Here is an 8,478-nt window from a genome sequence, read left to right as displayed (position 1 = left end):
CTTAAAACGGTTTGGTTGAAGGATTGAAATAAAACAAAAAATAAAATAAAATAAAATAAAATGTACTTGACAGAGAATACTGCACAATTTGAAAAAGTTCTCATTCCCTCCTTTCATGTGGCCAGTCTTTCTATTGTTGGCTGGTAGAATTACATATCAAATTCTGACTTTAACATGCTATTGTTAAATGCAAAGGCTAAATGATCTGCAGGAGAATAGCTCAGGGCACCAAAAACACAATCAGAGGACATCTGCCAAATCCTAAGTCCATTATTGCCTTTATCTTGTTGCTAGGTTGAGATATGACTTTAATATCTTCTCCCCGTGAAGTGAATTTTTTTTCCACTGTGTAGCTGATCATTTTCAACTTCAACACAATTCACCCTTTGCAGTAGATCTTAATGCCATCTGTCCTGAGTGAACTTAACCACAATTCAGAGTGGTTCATTTGCTAAGTGTTACTTCTACGTGTCCTGACAAAGTGTTACTTCTATGTAGCCTGATTTTCATTTTGGCTGTTTTTTAAGAAATACACTTGCTGGACCACACTGTGATTTTCATGGACCCTAAGCACTTTTGCTTCATGAACTCTTTCCTCCATAAAAACTATTAAAAATTCTGTTATCCCTACATTGGTATTAAGACAATTACAGTCCACACTGGACTACATTTCTTTCATTTGATTTTAAAATAAATAAGAATATTTTTGTGAGCCCCTAAAAATGTATCCTGCGCCACAGGCACTGTACATAATTGAGTCTGCCCCGAGTAATGATCAGGTACTAATCAAGATATTTTAGGAGTTCCCATCATGGCTCAGAGGAAATGAATCTGATTAGGAACCATGAGGTTGGGGTTTCGATCCCTGGCCTCACTCAGTGGGTTAAGGATCCAGTGTTGCCATGAGCTGTGGTGTGGGTTGCAGACATGGCTCAGATCTGGCATTGCTGTGGCTCTGGTGTAGGCTGGCAGCTATAGCTCTGATTAGACCCTTAGCCTGGGAACCTCCATATACTGCCGGTGCTGCCCTAGAAAAGACAAAAAAAAAAAAAAAAAAAGATATTTTAGAATTAGCACAGTTGGAAAGCCCATGGTCTAAAACTTGAAACCAGTCCCACTATCTTTCCCACTATCATCATTGAGCAAAAACTTCTCTCTTCTTGGTGTAAATGAACAAAAGTTTTTAAGTCAGATAGAACTGTGTCAGTCAAAAACTTGTCTTGGCCTCACTGAATTCAGTGTAAAAATCAAGATCACAAAGTTTGAGAGTTTAGCCGAATGAACACAATGTGAGAGCACTTATCACAGTGTCCGACCATAAGAAGTGCTTAATGCTCATGCTAGTGATGGAATACCCTTTGTGATCATTCCACACAGATGCAGCTTGGAAAGGAGGCTGAGAGTGTGGGCTTAAGAATCAGATCTCGGGGGTCGAATTTGGTGTCTGCTCCTGACTCGCAGAGTGACTCTGGGCAAGTAACTTAATCTCTCTCAGCCTCTATTATGTCCACTTTAAAGAAGCCACAATAATATCTGCCCCAATGCTTGGCACTTAATAAGTGGAAGGCACCACTGTCATTTATTTTACCCTTTTTCATACTATCTAAAAACCATTCTCAATTTCCTCTATTTAAGTTTTTAAAAATGACTTTTTAAAAAGATACTTGCAAACTTTAAAAAAGTTGCCAGAATAGTACAAGAAACTGTTCTGAATTTCCTTTTCTTGGATTCCCTAATTGTTAATATTTTACATTTACTCCATTGTCCATGTATTCCTATTATCATTAGTCATGATGATGATAGACATGATATTCCATTACCCCTAAATACTCCAGCACGTTTCCAAAAATAGACATTCTCTTGCAAAATCAGCATCTAAAGCTCCCCATCAGCACAAGGCAGATCCAATGCACAGATCTCTTTCAAATTTACCAGCTTCACAATCATGTCTCTTTTTTCTTTCTGGTCCAGGAATATGTTTTGCATTTAATTATCATTTAGTTGTCACTTCAGACTCTGCCAATCTGGAACAGTCTTTTCTTGTATTTTATGTCATCTATACTTAAAAGTATAAAAGGAATTCAGGCTTTTCATTCTGTAGAATGACCTTTAGTCTGGGCCCACCCACTGTTTCATCATGATCAAACCCTGACCATGCGTTCTCAGCAGGAATACACCAGAAATGATGCCATGCTCTTTTCTGTGCAACACAAAAGGAAGTGCACCATGTTGATTTGTCCTCTCATTGACAGTGTTCACTTTAACCATCTGGTCAAATTTGTGTCTATGGTTTTTACACCTTAGATTCATTAGTTTCTCTTTGTTGATTGCTTGGTATTTTGCGGGAAGGTTTTTTAAAACTACACTCAAATCTTACTTCTTACCAATTTTCCTCTTGCCATCATGAGCATCCACTAAGGACTCCCACTGGAAGCTACTACCTCTATTGCTCCATTTATCATTTATTTACTTATGCCAATAATAAGACAAACATTCCCATTTTATTTAATGGATTTGTAATATATTACCATCTTTGTTTATTTTGATGCTCAATATTTCCCCTATTTGATAAGTGGGAGTTACTTAAAGCTGGCTCTTGTATTTTCTTACGTTCTGGCATAATAAGGTATTCCAAGTTCGTCTTGGATATTTCCTGTCCTAACACCCTGGAATCAGTCATTTCTCCAAGAAGCTCTGGTTTCCTTAACAAAGGTTGGTATTTAAAAACCAAGATCTGAGTGCTCAGTGTGCTCATTGTTATTGGGGTGTCATTGCTTGTTGGCTCTCCATAGAGCTAGAAAATAATTGTATGTTTACAATACACATATGTGTATAAACACACATTTATAAATATTTATGTTACTTTGTGTCTATATATATTATAAAACTCTATCTTTAATTCCAATCCAACATTTCTGGGTTCCTTCTAGCCTTCCTTCTTCCACAATTGTAAATAACTTCTCTGACAGTGAGAAACCTGGGTACCATCATTCTCAGTATACTTATTTATTTAGTTTTTCAGACACTGTACTGACTCCAAGCCAGGGAGGAAAGCGAAAAGGAAATGAAAGCAAGAAGGAAGTGGACAGCAAAATAGGAAGAGCAAGAATCCCCTTTTTTATTTAAAAATAAATACTAAGTTTTAGCTTTTTTTTTTTTTTTTTTTTTTTGCTTTTTAGGGCTGCACTCGTGGCATATAGAGATTCCCAGGCTAGGGGTCAAATTAAAGCTGCAGCGACTTGAACTACACCACAACTCACGGCAACACCAGATCCATAACTCACTGAGCGAGGCCAGGGATAGAACCTGCAACCTCATCATTCCCAGTCAGATTCATTTCTGGAACTCCAGTTCCAGCTTCTTAAATTCAAACTTACGTCCTAAAGTTCTGTATGAAACTTGATAATCCTATTATACCCAGATTAAAATTCTGCCTTGGAAATTTCTAAGAGAGGCATTCTTCAGAAACAGAAATAATTATCTGAAGCAATGAAGTGAAAGAATAAACTGATTCATGCCAACCAATATAGGAGACATTTTCATCAGTGTATGTATAATCAGTTTCATATTCCCAGGAAATACTTTGCAAAAATCTGATTAATTTTAACAGAAATAAACTTCTTATGCCTGAGAGTACACTGAAGTTTCACCGAAGTATCTTTTTCAACAAAGAAAACTTCTGTTATTTGAGAGAGAAGTCTGAATATTCTTAATGGGTGTAGTTTCTAATCTTATTTTATATACATTCACTGTAGATATTATTTAAAAGTTTTTGAATATTAGCACAGCAATGATAGAAAATCACCAAGAAATAGATTTGTCCTGAAATGATGATCTCTAGGCCCTTGCTTGAAGTATTTGTTCACTGACTGTAATAGAGAGATGGGGCACTGTGCATCTTCAGGGAAGCCTCATTCACACAAACTCTAATAAGTCTCTAATATAGGCGATCCCTGGTGACCTAGTGCTTAAGGATCTGGTATTGTCACTGCTATGACTCAGGTTTGATCCCTGGCCCAAGAACTACTTTCGAAAGTCTCTATTTTTAATCATCCCCCTTAACCCCAGGAAATGTTCAGGGTATAACAGCAGAGCTGAACACAGTGGCCCTGATGTTGGTCATTATTCTTCCCTCTCAATGCCTTTGGTGCTTGTTGAATGTGTATTATTTGTGTGTTTGTGTGTGTGGATGTATGCATGCAAGCTCCATGCCTTCCCATGATGCCTTCCTAGACCACATCACCTCATGATAATATAGTCAGTCCTCCATATGTGCAGGTTCCACACCCTCAGATTCAACCAGCCAGGGACCAAAAAAAATTCATCCAGAGAGTCCCCAAAAGCAAAACTTGAATTCACCATAAGTCAAAAACTACTTACATAATGTTTGTGTTAAATTAGGTAGTATAAGTAATGTACAGATGACTTGAAGTATATGGGAGGATGTGTGTAGGTTATATGCAAATAGTACATCATATGATACAAGGAATCTGATCATCCTCAGATTTTGATGTCCATGAGAGTCCTTGAACCAATCCCCAACAGATACCCAGGGAGGCCTGTCTTTGGTTCTTACTTCTCATGCCTCATAGCTCTGTTGTCCAAGTTAGCATACATTACCTTGGATTTGTATTTAACTTTAAACCTATGTGGTGGTTGTCCACAGCCAAGATTGTAATTCAGGTATATCAGGTCCAAGTCTGAAGATTTTGTGAGACAAGATCTTGCCTTGAAATGAACTATCTTAGCCTTAAGCCAATCACATTTGTTTTCTTTGAAACAAATAAGTTGAATCTGATAATTTGAAGATATTTTTGAACTCTAACATTTTAAAAGATAGTTTCTATAATATAAAAAATAATGTACATTATTTAAAAATTCAGAGAACACAAAAAGTTTAACAAATATATGTAAACCTATTACCCAGCGAGAAACACTGTTAACATCCTGTCATATAGCTATCCAGACTACCCTATTAATACCATTCTATTCAATTTTAAATATATATACAAATATTTTGGGTGTCAGAGCATAAATGGAGTAATTACAAAGGTGTCACATTATGTGTACTCTCTCATAAATATGTATATGCATACATACATACAATATTTTACATGTATAAATCATGCACATATATACAGATAAGTTGTATATATGTATATGCACATATATCATTTTTAGGTCTTTTGCATCTTTTAAAAATTAATAACAGAAAAATGGAGTGAGAGGAATCAGGATCCCTGACTCCAGACTATACTAAGAAGCCACAGTCATCAAAATAGTATGGCACTGGCACAAAACTAGAAATACAGATCAATGGAACATGACAGAAATCCAAGAAATAAACCTGTGCACCCATGGTCAATTAATCTACAACAAAGGAGGTAAGACTATGCAATGGAGAAAATACAATCTCTTCAATAAGTATTGCTGGGAAAACTGGACAGCTACATGTAAAAGAATGAAATTAGAAATTCTCTAATACCATAAACAAAAATAAACTCAAAATGGATTAAAGTTGTCTTAAGTACAAAAAGACAACTTACAAAATGGGAGAAAATAGTTTCAAATGATGCAGCTGACAAGGGCTTAATCTCTAAAATATACAAGCAACTTATACAACTCAACAGCAAAAAAGCCAACAACCCAAGTGAAAATTGGGCAAAAGACCTGAAGGCACATTTCTCCAAGGAAGACATATAGATGGTCAACAAGCCCTTGAAACAATGTTCAACATCACAGATACTAGAGAAATGCAAATCAAAACTATCATAAGATACCACCTCCCACCAGTCAGAATGGCCATCATTAATAAGTCCACAAATAACAAACGCTGGAGGGGGTGTAGAGAAAAGGGAACCCTCTGCACTGTTGGTAGGAATGTAAGCTGGTACAACCACTATGGAGAAAAGCATGGAGGTACCTTAGAAAACTATATACAGAACTACCATATGACCCAGCAACCCCACTCTTGGGCATATATTTGGACAAAACCCTACTTAAAAAAGACACATGCACCTGCATGTTCATTGCAGCACTATTTGCAATAGCCAAGACATGGAAACAACCCAAATGTCCACTGAAAGATGATTGGATTAAGAAGATGTGGTACATATACATAATGGAATACTACTCAGTCATAAAAAGAACAAAATAATGCCATTTGCAGCCACATGGATGGAACTAGAGACTCTCATACTGAATGAAGTAAGTCAGAAAGAGAAAGACAAATACCATATGATATCACTTATATCTGGAATCTAATATACAGCACAAATGAACCTTTCCACAGAAAAGCAAATCATGGACTTGGAGAATAGACCTGTGGTTGCCAAGGGAGAAGGGGAGAGGGTGGGAGGGACTGGGAACTTGGGGTAAATAGAGGCAGAATGTTGCCTTCAGGATGAATTAGCAATGAGATCCTGCTGTGTAGCACTGGGAACTCTGTCTAGTCAATTACGATGGAACACGTAATGTGAAAAAAAGGAATGTATACATGTATGTGTAACTTGGTCACCATGCTGTACAGTAGAAAAATATATATATAAATAAATGATATAAATAAATAAATAAATACTTTCTCCAGATTAAAAAAAAATGGATTAAAGATCTGTTTTTATTTTTTATTTTTTATGTTTTGTCTTTTTAGGGCTACACCTGCAGCATATGGAGGTTCCCAAGCCAGGGGTCAAATCAGAGCTGTATCCACTGGCCTATGCCACAGCCACAGAAATGCAGGATCCAAGCCACGTTTGTGACATACACCACAGCTCACAGCAATGCCAGATCCTTAACCCACTGAGCAAGGCCAGGGATTGAACCTGCATCCTCATGGATGCTAGTCAGATTCATTTCCACTGAGCCATAATGGGAACTCCTGGATTAAATTTTAATGTGAGACTGGATACTATAAAACTCTCATAGGAAAACATAAGCAGAACACACTTCGACATAAATCACAGCTTTATCTTTTTGGATCCCCCTCCTAGAGTAATAAAAATTAAACTAAAATAAACAAATGAGACCTAATTAAACTTATAACTTTTGCACAGAAAAGGAAACCATAAACAAAATGAAGGGCCAATACACAGAATGGGAGAAAATATTTGCAAATGAAGAAACTGACGAGGGATTAATCTTCAAAATAAACAAACAACATAAGTAGCTCAATATCAAAAAAGAATAACCCTATTAAAAAATGTGCAGAAGATCTAAATAGACATTTCTCCAAAGTAGACAGATAGACAGCCAAAAAGCACATGAAAAGATGCTCAATGTCACTAATTATTAGAGAAATGCAAATCAAAATGGCAATGAGATATCACTTCACCAGTCAGAATGGCCATCATCAAAAAGTCTACAGGAGTTGCCATTTAGAGCAGCAGATTAAGAACCCAACTAGTCTCTGTGAGAATCCAGGTTCAATCCCTGGCCTCAATCAGTGGGTTAAGGATCCAACATTGCTGCAAGCTGTGGCATAGGTGGCAGATGTGTCTCAGATCCAGCGTTGCTGTTACTATGGCTGCGGCATAGGCTGGCAGCAGCAGCTCTGATTTGACCCCTAGCATGGGAACTTCCATATGCCACTGGTATGGCCATAAAAAGAAAAAAATGTCTATAAATAAAAAATGCTGGGAGTTCCTGTCGTGGCGCAGTGGTTAATGAATCCGACTAGGAACCATGAGGTTGCGGGTTCAATCCCTGCCCTTGCTCAGTGGGTTAACGATCCGGTGTTGCCGTGAGCTGTGGTGTGTAGGTTGCAGATGCGGCTTGGATCCCGTGTTGCTGTGGCTGTGGTTTAGGCTGGCGGCTACAGCTCCAATTTGACCCCTAGCCTGGGAACCTCCACATGCCATGGAAGCGGCCCAAGAAATAGCAAATAGACAAAAAAAAAAAAAAAAAAAAAAAAAAAAAGAAAAAATGCTGGAGACAGTGCAGAGAAAAGGAAACCCTCCCACACTGTTGGTGTGAATGTAAATTGCTACAACCACTACAGAAAACAGTATGGTGTTTCCTCAAAAAACGAAAAATAGAACTACCATGTGATCCAGCAATCTTACACCTGGGCATATATCCAAAGAAAATCATAATTCAAAAAATACATGCACCCCTATGTTCACTCCAACAGTATTTACAATAGCCAAGACATGGAAACAACCTAAATGTCCATCAACAGAGGGGTGGATAAAGATGTGGTACATATATACGATGGAGTATTACTCAGCTATAAGAAAGAACAAAATAATGCCATTGTAGCAACATGGTTGGACCTAGAAATTATCATACTAAGTGTAGAAAGTCAAACAAAGACAAACATCATGTGATATAACTTACATGTGGAATCTAAAAAAGCGATACAAGTGAACTTTTTACAAAGCAGAAACAGATTCACAGACTTCAAAAACAAACATACAGGTTACCAAAGAGGAAAGGCTGGGGAAAGGGGTTTGGGACAGGCAAATATACACTATTGTATGT

The sequence above is a fragment of the Sus scrofa genome, chromosome 13 (assembly GCF_054392235.1).
Source record: "Sus scrofa isolate SSC_HxYL_T2T_F1_AM1 chromosome 13, Sscrofa_HxYL_maternal_Yorkshire_Landrace_v2.0, whole genome shotgun sequence".
NCBI lineage: Eukaryota > Metazoa > Chordata > Mammalia > Artiodactyla > Suidae > Sus > Sus scrofa.
The sequence above is the reverse complement of the archived record's forward strand: the minus strand, read 5'-3'. Positions refer to the sequence as shown.